Genomic DNA, 17287 nt, shown 5'->3' with positions numbered 1-17287 from the left:
CCAGGCTGGCAAATCGTCCTCTCCCGTTTAATTTTCTAGGACAGGTTGAAGATAAAAGGGAGAATCTAACCTGTAAGCATGCAGATAGGGTCCAGTCCAGTTTCTGGCTTACTTTTACCTACAGGCCAATGCTCTTTCACCGGAAACAAGGGCCTTGCAAAAAGACACTGCCCGAACGGCTTCCTTAAGCCCTGGACCAAGACACTTCCAGTATTCTTAATCAGTGACTGGGTTACAAATGAAGTTCCCCTTTAGCCTCATGATGCCAGGTCCAGCAGAGGAAACGCAGGCCAAAAAATAAGGTAGAATCCACTCTGGGTTATAGGCAAGAGAAGATCAAGCAGCGTGTGCCAGTTGCAGATTGTTTACGGGAGCCCAGGTAAGCTACCACAGACAAGGGTCTATGGCAGGAAACAGTTGGTCAAACAATCACCTTCAGCCACCTTTATTTCTGGTGCAGATTCCAAGAGCCTCGAGGGGGGAGGTTGGCTTCCCGTCCCCTAGGACATTTCATCTCTCTGGTCCAGTGAGCATTCCTGGCAGATGTGCATAAAGACTGCCCAATCAGAAGCTCAAGGACCTCAAAGCGCCCGAACAGGGACTTGAACCCTGGACCCTCAGATTAAAAGTCTGATGCTCTACCGACTGAGCTATCCGGGCTCTGAAAAATCCACCACCAGAAGAGTCCAAAGCTGTTTGAATCTTGACATCTATGGTGGAAAAAGAGCATTCAGCCTGAAAGCACAAGTATTTGGCTTGCCCAGGCTGGCCAATCGTCCTCTCCCGTTTAATTTTCTAGGACAGGTTGAAGATAAAAGGGAGAATCTAACCTGTAAGCATGCAGATAGGGTCCAGTCCAGTTTCTGGCTTACTTTTACCTACAGGCCAATGCTCTTTCACCGGAAACAAGGGCCTTGCAAAAAGACACTGCCAGAACGGCTTCCTTAAGCCCTGGACCAAGACACTTCCAGTATTCTTAATCAGTGACTGGGTTACAAATGAAGTTCCCCTTTAGCCTCATGATGCCAGGTCCAGCAGAGGAAACGCAGGCCAAAAAATAAGGTGGAATCCACCCTGGATTATAGGCAAGAGAAGATCAAGCAGCGTGTGCCAGTTGCAGATTGTTTACGGGAGCCCAGGTAAGCTACCACAAACAAGGGTCTATGGCAGGAAACAGTTGGTCAAACAATCACCTTCAGCCACCTTTATTTCTGGTGCAGATTCCAAGAGCGTCGAGGGGGGAGGTTGGCTTCCCGTCCCCTAGGACATTTCATCTCTCTGGTCCAGTGAGCATTCCTGGCAGATGTGCATAAAGACTGCCCAATCAGAAGCTCAAGGACCTCAAAGCGCCCAAACAGGGACTTGAACCCTGGACCCTCAGATTAAAAGTCTGATGCTCTACCGACTGAGCTATCCAGGCTCTGAAAAATCCACCACCAGAAGAGTCCAAAGCTGTTTGAATCTTGACATCTATGGTGGAAAAAGAGCATTCAGCCTGAAAGCACAAGTATTTGGCTTGCCCAGGCTGGCCAATCGTCCTCTCCCGTTTAATTTTCTAGGACAGGTTGAAGATAAAAGGGAGAATCTAACCTGTAAGCATGCAGATAGGGTCCAGTCCAGTTTCTGGCTTACTTTTACCTACAGGCTAATGCTCTTTCACCGGAAACAAGGGCCTTGCAAAAAGACACTGCCCGAACGGCTTCCTTAAGCCCTGGACCAAGACACTTCCAGTATTCTTAATCAGTGACTTGGTTACAAATGAAGTTCCCCTTTAGCCTCATGATGCCAGGTCCAGCAGAGGAAACGCAGGCCAAAAAATAAGGTAGAATCCACTCTGGATTATAGGCAAGAGAAGATCAAGCAGCGTGTGCCAGTCGCAGATTGTTTACGGGAGCCCAGGTAAGCTACCACAGACAAGGGTCTATGGCAGGAAACAGTTGGTCAAACAATCACCTTCAGCCACCTTTATTTCTGGTGCAGATTCCAAGAGCCTCGAGGGGGGAGGTTGGCTTCCCGTCCCCTAGGACATTTCATCTCTCTGGTCCAGTGAGCATTCCTGGCAGATGTGCATAAAGACTGCCCAATCAGAAGCTCAAGGACCTCAAAGCGCCCGAACAGGGACTTGAACCCTGGACCTTCAGATTAAAAGTCTGATGCTCTACCGACTGAGCTATCCGGGCTCTGAAAAATCACCCACCAGAAGAGTCCAAAGCTGTTTGAATCTTGACATCTATGGTGGAAAAAGAGCATTCAGCCTGAAAGCACAAGTATTTGGCTTGCCCAGGCTGGCCAATCGTCCTCTCCCGTTTAATTTTCTAGGACAGGTTGAAGATAAAAGGGAGAATCTAACCTGTAAGCATGCAGATAGGGTCCAGTCCAGTTTCTGGCTTACTTTTACCTACAGGCCAATGCTCTTTCACCGGAAACAAGGGCCTTGCAAAAAGACACTGCCAGAACGGCTTCCTTAAGCCCTGGACCAAGACACTTCCAGTATTCTTAATCAGTGACTGGGTTATAAATGAAGTTCCCCTTTAGCCTCATGATGCCAGGTCCAGCAGAGGAAACGCAGGCCAAAAAATAAGGTGGAATCCACCCTGGATTATAGGCAAGAGAAGATCAAGCAGCGTGTGCCAGTTGCAGATTGTTTACGGGAGCCCAGGTAAGCTACCACAGACAAGGGTCTATGGCAGGAAACAGTTGGTCAAACAATCACCTTCAGCCACCTTTATTTCTGGTGCAGATTCCAAGAGCGTCGAGGGGGGAGGTTGGCTTCCCGTCCCCTAGGACATTTCATCTCTCTGGTCCAGTGAGCATTCCTGGCAGATGTGCATAAAGACTGCCCAATCAGAAGCTCAAGGACCTCAAAGCGCCCGAACAGGGACTTGAACCCTGGACCCTCAGATTAAAAGTCTGATGCTCTACCGACTGAGCTATCCGGGCTCTGAAAAATCCACCACCAGAAGAGTCCAAAGCTGTTTGAATCTTGACATCTATGGTGGAAAAAGAGCATTCAGCCTGAAAGCACAAGTATTTGGCTTGCCCAGGCTGGCCAATCGTCCTCTCCCGTTTAATTTTCTAGGACAGGTTGAAGATAAAAGGGAGAATCTAACCTGTAAGCATGCAGATAGGGTCCAGTCCAGTTTCTGGCTTACTTTTACCTACAGGCCAATGCTCTTTCACCGGAAACAAGGGCCTTGCAAAAAGACACTGCCCGAACGGCTTCCTTAAGCCCTGGACCAAGACACTTCCAGTATTCTTAATCAGTGACTGGGTTACAAATGAAGTTCCCCTTTAGCCTCATGATGCCAGGTCCAGCAGAGGAAACGCAGGCCAAAAAATAAGGTAGAATCCACTCTGGATTATAGGCAAGAGAAGATCAAGCAGCGTGTGCCAGTCGCAGATTGTTTACGGGAGCCCAGGTAAGCTACCACAGACAAGGGTCTATGGCAGGAAACAGTTGGTCAAACAATCACCTTCAGCCACCTTTATTTCTGGTGCAGATTCCAAGAGCCTCGAGGGGGGAGGTTGGCTTCCCGTCCCCTAGGACATTTCATCTCTCTGGTCCAGTGAGCATTCCTGGCAGATGTGCATAAAGACTGCCCAATCAGAAGCTCAAGGACCTCAAAGCGCCCGAACAGGGACTTGAACCCTGGACCCTCAGATTAAAAGTCTGATGCTCTACCGACTGAGCTATCCGGGCTCCGAAAAATCCACCACCAGAAGAGTCCAAAGCTGTTTGAATCTTGACATCTATGGTGGAAAAAGAGCATTCAGCCTGAAAGCACAAGTATTTGGCTTGCCCAGGCTGGCCAATCGTCCTCTCCCGTTTAATTTTCTAGGACAGGTTGAAGATAAAAGGGAGAATCTAACCTGTAAGCATGCAGATAGGGTCCAGTCCAGTTTCTGGCTTACTTTTACCTACAGGCCAATGCTCTTTCACCGGAAACAAGGGCCTTGCAAAAAGACACTGCCAGAACGGCTTCCTTAAGCCCTGGACCAAGACACTTCCAGTATTCTTAATCAGTGACTGGGTTACAAATGAAGTTCCCCTTTAGCCTCATGATGCCAGGTCCAGCAGAGGAAACGCAGGCCAAAAAATAAGGTGGAATCCACCCTGGATTATAGGCAAGAGAAGATCAAGCAGCGTGTGCCAGTTGCAGATTGTTTACGGGAGCCCAGGTAAGCTACCACAGACAAGGGTCTATGGCAGGAAACAGTTGGTCAAACAATCACCTTCAGCCACCTTTATTTCTGGTGCAGATTCCAAGAGCGTCGAGGGGGGAGGTTGGCTTCCCGTCCCCTAGGACATTTCATCTCTCTGGTCCAGTGAGCATTCCTGGCAGATGTGCATAAAGACTGCCCAATCAGAAGCTCAAGGACCTCAAAGCGCCCGAACAGGGACTTGAACCCTGGACCCTCAGATTAAAAGTCTGATGCTCTACCGACTGAGCTATCTGGGCTCTGAAAAATCCACCACCAGAAGAGTCCAAAGCTGTTTGAATCTTGACATCTATGGTGGAAAAAGAGCATTCAGCCTGAAAGCACAAGTATTTGGCTTGCCCAGGCTGGCCAATCGTCCTCTCCCGTTTAATTTTCTAGGACAGGTTGAAGATAAAAGGGAGAATCTAACCTGTAAGCATGCAGATAGGGTCCAGTCCAGTTTCTGGCTTACTTTTACCTACAGGCCAATGCTCTTTCACCGGAAACAAGGGCCTTGCAAAAAGACACTGCCCGAACGGCTTCCTTAAGCCCTGGACCAAGACACTTCCAGTATTCTTAATCAGTGACTGGGTTACAAATGAAGTTCCCCTTTAGCCTCATGATGCCAGGTCCAGCAGAGGAAACGCAGGCCAAAAAATAAGGTAGAATCCACTCTGGATTATAGGCAAGAGAAGATCAAGCAGCGTGTGCCAGTCGCAGATTGTTTACGGGAGCCCAGGTAAGCTACCACAGACAAGGGTCTATGGCAGGAAACAGTTGGTCAAACAATCACCTTCAGCCACCTTTATTTCTGGTGCAGATTCCAAGAGCCTCGAGGGGGGAGGTTGGCTTCCCGTCCCCTAGGACATTTCATCTCGCTGGTCCAGTGAGCATTCCTGGCAGATGTGCATAAAGACTGCCCAATCAGAAGCTCAAGGACCTCAAAGCGCCAAAACAGGGACTTGAACCCTGGACACTCAGATTAAAAGTCTGATGCTCTACCGACTGAGCTATCCAGGCTCTGAAAAATCCACCACCAGAAGAGTCCAAAGCTGTTTGAATCTTGACATCTATGGTGGAAAAAGAGCATTCAGCCTGAAAGCACAAGTATTTGGCTTGCCCAGGCTGGCCAATCGTCCTCTCCCGTTTAATTTTCTAGGACAGGTTGAAGATAAAAGGGAGAATCTAACCTGTAAGCATGCAGATAGGGTCCAGTCCAGTTTCTGGCTTACTTTTACCTACAGGCCAATGCTCTTTCACCGGAAACAAGGGCCTTGCAAAAAGACACTGCCCGAACGGCTTCCTTAAGCCCTGGACCAAGACACTTCCAGTATTCTTAATCAGTGACTGGGTTACAAATGAAGTTCCCCTTTAGCCTCATGATGCCAGGTCCAGCAGAGGAAACGCAGGCCAAAAAATAAGGTAGAATCCACTCTGGATTATAGGCAAGAGAAGATCAAGCAGCGTGTGCCAGTTGCAGATTGTTTACGGGAGCCCAGGTAAGCTACCACAGACAAGGGTCTATGGCAGGAAACAGTTGGTCAAACAATCACCTTCAGCCACCTTTATTTCTGGTGCAGATTCCAAGAGCCTCGAGGGGGGAGGTTGGCTTCCCGTCCCCTAGGACATTTCATCTCTCTGGTCCAGTGAGCATTCCTGGCAGATGTGCATAAAGACTGCCCAATCAGAAGCTCAAGGACCTCAAAGCACCCGAACAGGGACTTGAACCCTGGACCCTCAGATTAAAAGTCTGATGCTCTACCGACTGAGCTATACGGGCTCTGAAAAATCCACCACCAGAAGAGTCCAAAGCTGTTTGAATCTTGACATCTATGGTGGAAAAAGAGCATTCAGCCTGAAAGCACAAGTATTTGGCTTGCCCAGGCTGGCAAATCGTCCTCTCCCGTTTAATTTTCTAGGACAGGTTGAAGATAAAAGGGAGAATCTAACCTGTAAGCATGCAGATAGGGTCCAGTCCAGTTTCTGGCTTACTTTTACCTACAGGCCAATGCTCTTTCACCGGAAACAAGGGCCTTGCAAAAAGACACTGCCCGAACGGCTTCCTTAAGCCCTGGACCAAGACACTTCCAGTATTCTTAATCAGTGACTGGGTTACAAATGAAGTTCCCCTTTAGCCTCATGATGCCAGGTCCAGCAGAGGAAACGCAGGCCAAAAAATAAGGTGGAATCCACCCTGGATTATAGGCAAGAGAAGATCAAGCAGCGTGTGCCAGTTGCAGATTGTTTACGGGAGCCCAGGTAAGCTACCACAGACAAGGGTCTATGGCAGGAAACAGTTGGTCAAACAATCACCTTCAGCCACCTTTATTTCTGGTGCAGATTCCAAGAGCCTCGAGGGGGGAGGTTGGCTTCCCGTCCCCTAGGACATTTCATCTCTCTGGTCCAGTGAGCATTCCTGGCAGATGTGCATAAAGACTGCCCAATCAGAAGCTCAAGGACCTCAAAGCGCCCGAACAGGGACTTGAACCCTGGACCCTCAGATTAAAAGTCTGATGCTCTACCGACTGAGCTATCCGGGCTCTGAAAAATCCACCACCAGAAGAGTCCAAAGCTGTTTGAATCTTGACATCTATGGTGGAAAAAGAGCATTCAGCCTGAAAGCACAAGTATTTGGCTTGCCCAGGCTGGCCAATCGTCCTCTCCCGTTTAATTTTCTAGGACAGGTTGAAGATAAAAGGGAGAATCTAACCTGTAAGCATGCAGATAGGGTCCAGTCCAGTTTCTGGCTTACTTTTACCTACAGGCCAATGCTCTTTCACCGGAAACAAGGGCCTTGCAAAAAGACACTGCCAGAACGGCTTCCTTAAGCCCTGGACCAAGACACTTCCAGTATTCTTAATCAGTGACTGGGTTACAAATGAAGTTCCCCTTTAGCCTCATGATGCCAGGTCCAGCAGAGGAAACGCAGGCCAAAAAATAAGGTGGAATCCACCCTGGATTATAGGCAAGAGAAGATCAAGCAGCGTGTGCCAGTTGCAGATTGTTTACGGGAGCCCAGGTAAGCTACCACAGACAAGGGTCTATGGCAGGAAACAGTTGGTCAAACAATCACCTTCAGCCACCTTTATTTCTGGTGCAGATTCCAAGAGCCTCGAGGGGGGAGGTTGGCTTCCCGTCCCCTAGGACATTTCATCTCTCTGGTCCAGTGAGCATTCCTGGCAGATGTGCATAAAGACTGCCCAATCAGAAGCTCAAGGACCTCAAAGCGCCCGAACAGGGACTTGAACCCTGGACCCTCAGATTAAAAGTCTGATGCTCTACCGACTGAGCTATCCGGGCTCTGAAAAATCCACCACCAGAAGAGTCCAAAGCTGTTTGAATCTTGACATCTATGGTGGAAAAAGAGCATTCAGCCTGAAAGCACAAGTATTTGGCTTGCCCAGGCTGGCCAATCGTCCTCTCCCGTTTAATTTTCTAGGACAGGTTGAAGATAAAAGGGAGAATCTAACCTGTAAGCATGCAGATAGGGTCCAGTCCAGTTTCTGGCTTACTTTTACCTACAGGCCAATGCTCTTTCACCGGAAACAAGGGCCTTGCAAAAAGACACTGCCCGAACGGCTTCCTTAAGCCCTGGACCAAGACACTTCCAGTATTCTTAATCAGTGACTGGGTTACAAATGAAGTTCCCCTTTAGCCTCATGATGCCAGGTCCAGCAGAGGAAACGCAGGCCAAAAAATAAGGTAGAATCCACTCTGGATTATAGGCAAGAGAAGATCAAGCAGCGTGTGCCAGTCGCAGATTGTTTACGGGAGCCCAGGTAAGCTACCACAGACAAGGGTCTATGGCAGGAAACAGTTGGTCAAACAATCACCTTCAGCCACCTTTATTTCTGGTGCAGATTCCAAGAGCCTCGAGGGGGGAGGTTGGCTTCCCGTCCCCTAGGACATTTCATCTCTCTGGTCCAGTGAGCATTCCTGGCAGATGTGCATAAAGACTGCCCAATCAGAAGCTCAAGGACCTCAAAGCGCCCGAACAGGGACTTGAACCCTGGACCCTCAGATTAAAAGTCTGATGCTCTACCGACTGAGCTATCCGGGCTCTGAAAAATCCACCACCAGAAGAGTCCAAAGCTGTTTGAATCTTGACATCTATGGTGGAAAAAGAGCATTCAGCCTGAAAGCACAAGTATTTGGCTTGCCCAGGCTGGCCAATCGTCCTCTCCCGTTTAATTTTCTAGGACAGGTTGAAGATAAAAGGGAGAATCTAACCTGTAAGCATGCAGATAGGGTCCAGTCCAGTTTCTGGCTTACTTTTACCTACAGGCCAATGCTCTTTCACCGGAAACAAGGGCCTTGCAAAAAGACACTGCCAGAACGGCTTCCTTAAGCCCTGGACCAAGACACTTCCAGTATTCTTAATCAGTGACTGGGTTACAAATGAAGTTCCCCTTTAGCCTCATGATGCCAGGTCCAGCAGAGGAAACGCAGGCCAAAAAATAAGGTGGAATCCACCCTGGATTATAGGCAAGAGAAGATCAAGCAGCGTGTGCCAGTTGCAGATTGTTTACGGGAGCCCAGGTAAGCTACCACAGACAAGGGTCTATGGCAGGAAACAGTTGGTCAAACAATCACCTTCAGCCACCTTTATTTCTGGTGCAGATTCCAAGAGCGTCGAGGGGGGAGGTTGGCTTCCCGTCCCCTAGGACATTTCATCTCTCTGGTCCAGTGAGCATTCCTGGCAGATGTGCATAAAGACTGCCCAATCAGAAGCTCAAGGACCTCAAAGCGCCCGAACAGGGACTTGAACCCTGGACCCTCAGATTAAAAGTCTGATGCTCTACCGACTGAGCTATCCGGGCTCTGAAAAATCCACCACCAGAAGAGTCCAAAGCTGTTTGAATCTTGACATCTATGGTGGAAAAAGAGCATTCAGCCTGAAAGCACAAGTATTTGGCTTGCCCAGGCTGGCCAATCGTCCTCTCCCGTTTAATTTTCTAGGACAGGTTGAAGATAAAAGGGAGAATCTAACCTGTAAGCATGCAGATAGGGTCCAGTCCAGTTTCTGGCTTACTTTTACCTACAGGCCAATGCTCTTTCACCGGAAACAAGGGCCTTGCAAAAAGACACTGCCAGAACGGCTTCCTTAAGCCCTGGACCAAGACACTTCCAGTATTCTTAATCAGTGACTGGGTTACAAATGAAGTTCCCCTTTAGCCTCATGATGCCAGGTCCAGCAGAGGAAACGCAGGCCAAAAAATAAGGTGGAATCCACCCTGGATTATAGGCAAGAGAAGATCAAGCAGCGTGTGCCAGTTGCAGATTGTTTACGGGAGCCCAGGTAAGCTACCACAGACAAGGGTCTATGGCAGGAAACAGTTGGTCAAACAATCACCTTCAGCCACCTTTATTTCTGGTGCAGATTCCAAGAGCCTCGAGGGGGGAGGTTGGCTTCCCGTCCCCTAGGACATTTCATCTCGCTGGTCCAGTGAGCATTCCTGGCAGATGTGCATAAAGACTGCCCAATCAGAAGCTCAAGGACCTCAAAGCGCCCAAACAGGGACTTGAACCCTGGACCCTCAGATTAAAAGTCTGATGCTCTACCAACTGAGCTATCCAGGCTCTGAAAAATCCACCACCAGAAGAGTCCAAAGCTGTTTGAATCTTGACATCTATGGTGGAAAAAGAGCATTCAGCCTGAAAGCACAAGTATTTGGCTTGCCCAGGCTGGCCAATCGTCCTCTCCCGTTTAATTTTCTAGGACAGGTTGAAGATAAAAGGGAGAATCTAACCTGTAAGCATGCAGATAGGGTCCAGTCCAGTTTCTGGCTTACTTTTACCTACAGGCCAATGCTCTTTCACCGGAAACAAGGGCCTTGCAAAAAGACACTGCCCGAACGGCTTCCTTAAGCCCTGGACCAAGACACTTCCAGTATTCTTAATCAGTGACTTGGTTACAAATGAAGTTCCCCTTTAGCCTCATGATGCCAGGTCCAGCAGAGGAAACGCAGGCCAAAAAATAAGGTAGAATCCACTCTGGATTATAGGCAAGAGAAGATCAAGCAGCGTGTGCCAGTCGCAGATTGTTTACGGGAGCCCAGGTAAGCTACCACAGACAAGGGTCTATGGCAGGAAACAGTTGGTCAAACAATCACCTTCAGCCACCTTTATTTCTGGTGCAGATTCCAAGAGCCTCGAGGGGGGAGGTTGGCTTCCCGTCCCCTAGGACATTTCATCTCTCTGGTCCAGTGAGCATTCCTGGCAGATGTGCATAAAGACTGCCCAATCAGAAGCTCAAGGACCTCAAAGCACCCGAACAGGGACTTGAACCCTGGACCCTCAGATTAAAAGTCTGATGCTCTACCGACTGAGCTATCCGGGCTCTGAAAAATCCACCACCAGAAGAGTCCAAAGCTGTTTGAATCTTGACATCTATGGTGGAAAAAGAGCATTCAGCCTGAAAGCACAAGTATTTGGCTTGCCCAGGCTGGCCAATCGTCCTCTCCCGTTTAATTTTCTAGGACAGGTTGAAGATAAAAGGGAGAATCTAACCTGTAAGCATGCAGATAGGGTCCAGTCCAGTTTCTGGCTTACTTTTACCTACAGGCCAATGCTCTTTCACCGGAAACAAGGGCCTTGCAAAAAGACACTGCCAGAACGGCTTCCTTAAGCCCTGGACCAAGACACTTCCAGTATTCTTAATCAGTGACTGGGTTACAAATGAAGTTCCCCTTTAGCCTCATGATGCCAGGTCCAGCAGAGGAAACGCAGGCCAAAAAATAAGGTGGAATCCACCCTGGATTATAGGCAAGAGAAGATCAAGCAGCGTGTGCCAGTTGCAGATTGTTTACGGGAGCCCAGGTAAGCTACCACAGACAAGGGTCTATGGCAGGAAACAGTTGGTCAAACAATCACCTTCAGCCACCTTTATTTCTGGTGCAGATTCCAAGAGCGTCGAGGGGGGAGGTTGGCTTCCCGTCCCCTAGGACATTTCATCTCTCTGGTCCAGTGAGCATTCCTGGCAGATGTGCATAAAGACTGCCCAATCAGAAGCTCAAGGACCTCAAAGCGCCCGAACAGGGACTTGAACCCTGGACCCTCAGATTAAAAGTCTGATGCTCTACCGACTGAGCTATCCGGGCTCTGAAAAATCCACCACCAGAAGAGTCCAAAGCTGTTTGAATCTTGACATCTATGGTGGAAAAAGAGCATTCAGCCTGAAAGCACAAGTATTTGGCTTGCCCAGGCTGGCCAATCGTCCTCTCCCGTTTAATTTTCTAGGACAGGTTGAAGATAAAAGGGAGAATCTAACCTGTAAGCATGCAGATAGGGTCCAGTCCAGTTTCTGGCTTACTTTTACCTACAGGCCAATGCTCTTTCACCGGAAACAAGGGCCTTGCAAAAAGACACTGCCCGAACGGCTTCCTTAAGCCCTGGACCAAGACACTTCCAGTATTCTTAATCAGTGACTGGGTTACAAATGAAGTTCCCCTTTAGCCTCATGATGCCAGGTCCAGCAGAGGAAACGCAGGCCAAAAAATAAGGTAGAATCCACTCTGGATTATAGGCAAGAGAAGATCAAGCAGCGTGTGCCAGTCGCAGATTGTTTACGGGAGCCCAGGTAAGCTACCACAGACAAGGGTCTATGGCAGGAAACAGTTGGTCAAACAATCACCTTCAGCCACCTTTATTTCTGGTGCAGATTCCAAGAGCCTCGAGGGGGGAGGTTGGCTTCCCGTCCCCTAGGACATTTCATCTCGCTGGTCCAGTGAGCATTCCTGGCAGATGTGCATAAAGACTGCCCAATCAGAAGCTCAAGGACCTCAAAGCGCCCGAACAGGGACTTGAACCCTGGACCCTCAGATTAAAAGTCTGATGCTCTACCGACTGAGCTATCCGGGCTCTGAAAAATCCACCACCAGAAGAGTCCAAAGCTGTTTGAATCTTGACATCTATGGTGGAAAAAGAGCATTCAGCCTGAAAGCACAAGTATTTGGCTTGCCCAGGCTGGCCAATCGTCCTCTCCCGTTTAATTTTCTAGGACAGGTTGAAGATAAAAGGGAGAATCTAACCTGTAAGCATGCAGATAGGGTCCAGTCCAGTTTCTGGCTTACTTTTACCTACAGGCCAATGCTCTTTCACCGGAAACAAGGGCCTTGCAAAAAGACACTGCCAGAACGGCTTCCTTAAGCCCTGGACCAAGACACTTCCAGTATTCTTAATCAGTGACTGGGTTACAAATGAAGTTCCCCTTTAGCCTCATGATGCCAGGTCCAGCAGAGGAAACGCAGGCCAAAAAATAAGGTGGAATCCACCCTGGATTATAGGCAAGAGAAGATCAAGCAGCGTGTGCCAGTTGCAGATTGTTTACGGGAGCCCAGGTAAGCTACCACAGACAAGGGTCTATGGCAGGAAACAGTTGGTCAAACAATCACCTTCAGCCACCTTTATTTCTGGTGCAGATTCCAAGAGCCTCGAGGGGGGAGGTTGGCTTCCCGTCCCCTAGGACATTTCATCTCGCTGGTCCAGTGAGCATTCCTGGCAGATGTGCATAAAGACTGCCCAATCAGAAGCTCAAGGACCTCAAAGCGCCCAAACAGGGACTTGAACCCTGGACCCTCAGATTAAAAGTCTGATGCTCTACCGACTGAGCTATCCAGGCTCTGAAAAATCCACCACCAGAAGAGTCCAAAGCTGTTTGAATCTTGACATCTATGGTGGAAAAAGAGCATTCAGCCTGAAAGCACAAGTATTTGGCTTGCCCAGGCTGGCCAATCGTCCTCTCCCGTTTAATTTTCTAGGACAGGTTGAAGATAAAAGGGAGAATCTAACCTGTAAGCATGCAGATAGGGTCCAGTCCAGTTTCTGGCTTACTTTTACCTACAGGCCAATGCTCTTTCACCGGAAACAAGGGCCTTGCAAAAAGACACTGCCAGAACGGCTTCCTTAAGCCCTGGACCAAGACACTTCCAGTATTCTTAATCAGTGACTGGGTTACAAATGAAGTTCCCCTTTAGCCTCATGATGCCAGGTCCAGCAGAGGAAACGCAGGCCAAAAAATAAGGTGGAATCCACCCTGGATTATAGGCAAGAGAAGATCAAGCAGCGTGTGCCAGTTGCAGATTGTTTACGGGAGCCCAGGTAAGCTACCACAGACAAGGGTCTATGGCAGGAAACAGTTGGTCAAACAATCACCTTCAGCCACCTTTATTTCTGGTGCAGATTCCAAGAGCGTCGAGGGGGGAGGTTGGCTTCCCGTCCCCTAGGACATTTCATCTCTCTGGTCCAGTGAGCATTCCTGGCAGATGTGCATAAAGACTGCCCAATCAGAAGCTCAAGGAGCTCAAAGCGCCCGAACAGGGACTTGAACCCTGGACCCTCAGATTAAAAGTCTGATGCTCTACCGACTGAGCTATCCGGGCTCTGAAAAATCCACCACCAGAAGAGTCCAAAGCTGTTTGAATCTTGACATCTATGGTGGAAAAAGAGCATTCAGCCTGAAAGCACAAGTATTTGGCTTGCCCAGGCTGGCAAATCGTCCTCTCCCGTTTAATTTTCTAGGACAGGTTGAAGATAAAAGGGAGAATCTAACCTGTAAGCATGCAGATAGGGTCCAGTCCAGTTTCTGGCTTACTTTTACCTACAGGCCAATGCTCTTTCACCGGAAACAAGGGCCTTGCAAAAAGACACTGCCCGAACGGCTTCCTTAAGCCCTGGACCAAGACACTTCCAGTATTCTTAATCAGTGACTGGGTTACAAATGAAGTTCCCCTTTAGCCTCATGATGCCAGGTCCAGCAGAGGAAACGCAGGCCAAAAAATAAGGTAGAATCCACCCTGGATTATAGGCAAGAGAAGATCAAGCAGCGTGTGCCAGTCGCAGATTGTTTACGGGAGCCCAGGTAAGCTACCACAGACAAGGGTCTATGGCAGGAAACAGTTGGTCAAACAATCACCTTCAGCCACCTTTATTTCTGGTGCAGATTCCAAGAGCCTCGAGGGGGGAGGTTGGCTTCCCGTCCCCTAGGACATTTCATCTCGCTGGTCCAGTGAGCATTCCTGGCAGATGTGCATAGAGACTGCCCAATCAGAAGCTCAAGGACCTCAAAGCGCCCGAACAGGGACTTGAACCCTGGACCCTCAGATTAAAAGTCTGATGCTCTACCGACTGAGCTATCCGGGCTCTGAAAAATCCACCACCAGAAGAGTCCAAAGCTGTTTGAATCTTGACATCTATGGTGGAAAAAGAGCATTCAGCCTGAAAGCACAAGTATTTGGCTTGCCCAGGCTGGCCAATCGTCCTCTCCCGTTTAATTTTCTAGGACAGGTTGAAGATAAAAGGGAGAATCTAACCTGTAAGCATGCAGATAGGGTCCAGTCCAGTTTCTGGCTTACTTTTACCTACAGGCCAATGCTCTTTCACCGGAAACAAGGGCCTTGCAAAAAGACACTGCCAGAACGGCTTCCTTAAGCCCTGGACCAAGACACTTCCAGTATTCTTAATCAGTGACTGGGTTACAAATGAAGTTCCCCTTTAGCCTCATGATGCCAGGTCCAGCAGAGGAAACGCAGGCCAAAAAATAAGGTGGAATCCACCCTGGATTATAGGCAAGAGAAGATCAAGCAGCGTGTGCCAGTTGCAGATTGTTTACGGGAGCCCAGGTAAGCTACCACAGACAAGGGTCTATGGCAGGAAACAGTTGGTCAAACAATCACCTTCAGCCACCTTTATTTCTGGTGCAGATTCCAAGAGCCTCGAGGGGGGAGGTTGGCTTCCCGTCCCCTAGGACATTTCATCTCGCTGGTCCAGTGAGCATTCCTGGCAGATGTGCATAAAGACTGCCCAATCAGAAGCTCAAGGACCTCAAAGCGCCCAAACAGGGACTTGAACCCTGGACCCTCAGATTAAAAGTCTGATGCTCTACCGACTGAGCTATCCAGGCTCTGAAAAATCCACCACCAGAAGAGTCCAAAGCTGTTTGAATCTTGACATCTATGGTGGAAAAAGAGCATTCAGCCTGAAAGCACAAGTATTTGGCTTGCCCAGGCTGGCCAATCGTCCTCTCCCGTTTAATTTTCTAGGACAGGTTGAAGATAAAAGGGAGAATCTAACCTGTAAGCATGCAGATAGGGTCCAGTCCAGTTTCTGGCTTACTTTTACCTACAGGCCAATGCTCTTTCACCGGAAACAAGGGCCTTGCAAAAAGACACTGCCCGAACGGCTTCCTTAAGCCCTGGACCAAGACACTTCCAGTATTCTTAATCAGTGACTTGGTTACAAATGAAGTTCCCCTTTAGCCTCATGATGCCAGGTCCAGCAGAGGAAACGCAGGCCAAAAAATAAGGTAGAATCCACTCTGGATTATAGGCAAGAGAAGATCAAGCAGCGTGTGCCAGTCGCAGATTGTTTACGGGAGCCCAGGTAAGCTACCACAGACAAGGGTCTATGGCAGGAAACAGTTGGTCAAACAATCACCTTCAGCCACCTTTATTTCTGGTGCAGATTCCAAGAGCCTCGAGGGGGGAGGTTGGCTTCCCGTCCCCTAGGACATTTCATCTCTCTGGTCCAGTGAGCATTCCTGGCAGATGTGCATAAAGACTGCCCAATCAGAAGCTCAAGGACCTCAAAGCGCCCGAACAGGGACTTGAACCCTGGACGTTCAGATTAAAAGTCTGATGCTCTACCGACTGAGCTATCCGGGCTCTGAAAAATCACCCACCAGAAGAGTCCAAAGCTGTTTGAATCTTGACATCTATGGTGGAAAAAGAGCATTCAGCCTGAAAGCACAAGTATTTGGCTTGCCCAGGCTGGCCAATCGTCCTCTCCCGTTTAATTTTCTAGGACAGGTTGAAGATAAAAGGGAGAATCTAACCTGTAAGCATGCAGATAGGGTCCAGTCCAGTTTCTGGCTTACTTTTACCTACAGGCCAATGCTCTTTCACCGGAAACAAGGGCCTTGCAAAAAGACACTGCCAGAACGGCTTCCTTAAGCCCTGGACCAAGACACTTCCAGTATTCTTAATCAGTGACTGGGTTATAAATGAAGTTCCCCTTTAGCCTCATGATGCCAGGTCCAGCAGAGGAAACGCAGGCCAAAAAATAAGGTGGAATCCACCCTGGATTATAGGCAAGAGAAGATCAAGCAGCGTGTGCCAGTTGCAGATTGTTTACGGGAGCCCAGGTAAGCTACCACAGACAAGGGTCTATGGCAGGAAACAGTTGGTCAAACAATCACCTTCAGCCACCTTTATTTCTGGTGCAGATTCCAAGAGCGTCGAGGGGGGAGGTTGGCTTCCCGTCCCCTAGGACATTTCATCTCTCTGGTCCAGTGAGCATTCCTGGCAGATGTGCATAAAGACTGCCCAATCAGAAGCTCAAGGACCTCAAAGCGCCCGAACAGGGACTTGAACCCTGGACCCTCAGATTAAAAGTCTGATGCTCTACCGACTGAGCTATCCGGGCTCTGAAAAATCCACCACCAGAAGAGTCCAAAGCTGTTTGAATCTTGACATCTATGGTGGAAAAAGAGCATTCAGCCTGAAAGCACAAGTATTTGGCTTGCCCAGGCTGGCAAATCGTCCTCTCCCGTTTAATTTTCTAGGACAGGTTGAAGATAAAAGGGAGAATCTAACCTGTAAGCATGCAGATAGGGTCCAGTCCAGTTTCTGGCTTACTTTTACCTACAGGCCAATGCTCTTTCACCGGAAACAAGGGCCTTGCAAAAAGACACTGCCAGAACGGCTTCCTTAAGCCCTGGACCAAGACACTTCCAGTATTCTTAATCAGTGACTGGGTTACAAATGAAGTTCCCCTTTAGCCTCATGATGCCAGGTCCAGCAGAGGAAACGCAGGCCAAAAAATAAGGTGGAATCCACCCTGGATTATAGGCAAGAGAAGATCAAGCAGCGTGTGCCAGTTGCAGATTGTTTACGGGAGCCCAGGTAAGCTACCACAGACAAGGGTCTATGGCAGGAAACAGTTGGTCAAACAATCACCTTCAGCCACCTTTATTTCTGGTGCAGATTCCAAGAGCCTCGAGGGGGGAGGTTGGCTTCCCGTCCCCTAGGACATTTCATCTCTCTGGTCCAGTGAGCATTCCTGGCAGATGTGCATAAAGACTGCCCAATCA

The 17287-nt window shown here is 48.8% G+C and overlaps 13 non-coding genes across 13 annotated transcripts; all 13 read right to left on the bottom strand.

The window, feature by feature from the left end:
• Positions 1-587: 587 nt before the first annotated feature.
• On the bottom strand, positions 588-660 carry TRNAK-UUU (transfer RNA lysine (anticodon UUU)). The gene has a single exon. It is a non-coding gene; the product is annotated as a tRNA-Lys (tRNA).
• Positions 661-2107: 1447 nt separating this feature from the next.
• TRNAK-UUU (transfer RNA lysine (anticodon UUU)) lies at positions 2108-2180 on the bottom strand. Its single transcript has one exon. It is a non-coding gene; the product is annotated as a tRNA-Lys (tRNA).
• Positions 2181-2867: 687 nt separating this feature from the next.
• Positions 2868-2940, bottom strand: TRNAK-UUU (transfer RNA lysine (anticodon UUU)). The gene has a single exon. It is a non-coding gene; the product is annotated as a tRNA-Lys (tRNA).
• A 687-nt stretch (positions 2941-3627) lies between these two features.
• Positions 3628-3700, bottom strand: TRNAK-UUU (transfer RNA lysine (anticodon UUU)). Its single transcript has one exon. It is a non-coding gene; the product is annotated as a tRNA-Lys (tRNA).
• Positions 3701-6667: 2967 nt separating this feature from the next.
• TRNAK-UUU (transfer RNA lysine (anticodon UUU)) lies at positions 6668-6740 on the bottom strand. Its single transcript has one exon. It is a non-coding gene; the product is annotated as a tRNA-Lys (tRNA).
• A 687-nt stretch (positions 6741-7427) lies between these two features.
• TRNAK-UUU (transfer RNA lysine (anticodon UUU)) lies at positions 7428-7500 on the bottom strand. Its single transcript has one exon. It is a non-coding gene; the product is annotated as a tRNA-Lys (tRNA).
• Positions 7501-8187: 687 nt separating this feature from the next.
• Positions 8188-8260, bottom strand: TRNAK-UUU (transfer RNA lysine (anticodon UUU)). The gene has a single exon. It is a non-coding gene; the product is annotated as a tRNA-Lys (tRNA).
• Positions 8261-8947: 687 nt separating this feature from the next.
• On the bottom strand, positions 8948-9020 carry TRNAK-UUU (transfer RNA lysine (anticodon UUU)). Its single transcript has one exon. It is a non-coding gene; the product is annotated as a tRNA-Lys (tRNA).
• Positions 9021-11227: 2207 nt separating this feature from the next.
• On the bottom strand, positions 11228-11300 carry TRNAK-UUU (transfer RNA lysine (anticodon UUU)). The gene has a single exon. It is a non-coding gene; the product is annotated as a tRNA-Lys (tRNA).
• A 687-nt stretch (positions 11301-11987) lies between these two features.
• On the bottom strand, positions 11988-12060 carry TRNAK-UUU (transfer RNA lysine (anticodon UUU)). Its single transcript has one exon. It is a non-coding gene; the product is annotated as a tRNA-Lys (tRNA).
• Positions 12061-13507: 1447 nt separating this feature from the next.
• On the bottom strand, positions 13508-13580 carry TRNAK-UUU (transfer RNA lysine (anticodon UUU)). Its single transcript has one exon. It is a non-coding gene; the product is annotated as a tRNA-Lys (tRNA).
• A 687-nt stretch (positions 13581-14267) lies between these two features.
• On the bottom strand, positions 14268-14340 carry TRNAK-UUU (transfer RNA lysine (anticodon UUU)). Its single transcript has one exon. It is a non-coding gene; the product is annotated as a tRNA-Lys (tRNA).
• A 2207-nt stretch (positions 14341-16547) lies between these two features.
• Positions 16548-16620, bottom strand: TRNAK-UUU (transfer RNA lysine (anticodon UUU)). Its single transcript has one exon. It is a non-coding gene; the product is annotated as a tRNA-Lys (tRNA).
• Positions 16621-17287: the final 667 nt, after the last annotated feature.

This window comes from Lithobates pipiens, unplaced genomic scaffold (assembly GCF_037356315.1).
Source record: "Lithobates pipiens isolate NorthernLeopardFrog02 unplaced genomic scaffold, aLitPip1_a1.2 Scaffold_8, whole genome shotgun sequence".
NCBI lineage: Eukaryota > Metazoa > Chordata > Amphibia > Anura > Ranidae > Lithobates > Lithobates pipiens.
Note: the sequence above shows the minus strand (reverse complement) of the source record. Positions and strands in the feature narration are given on the sequence as shown.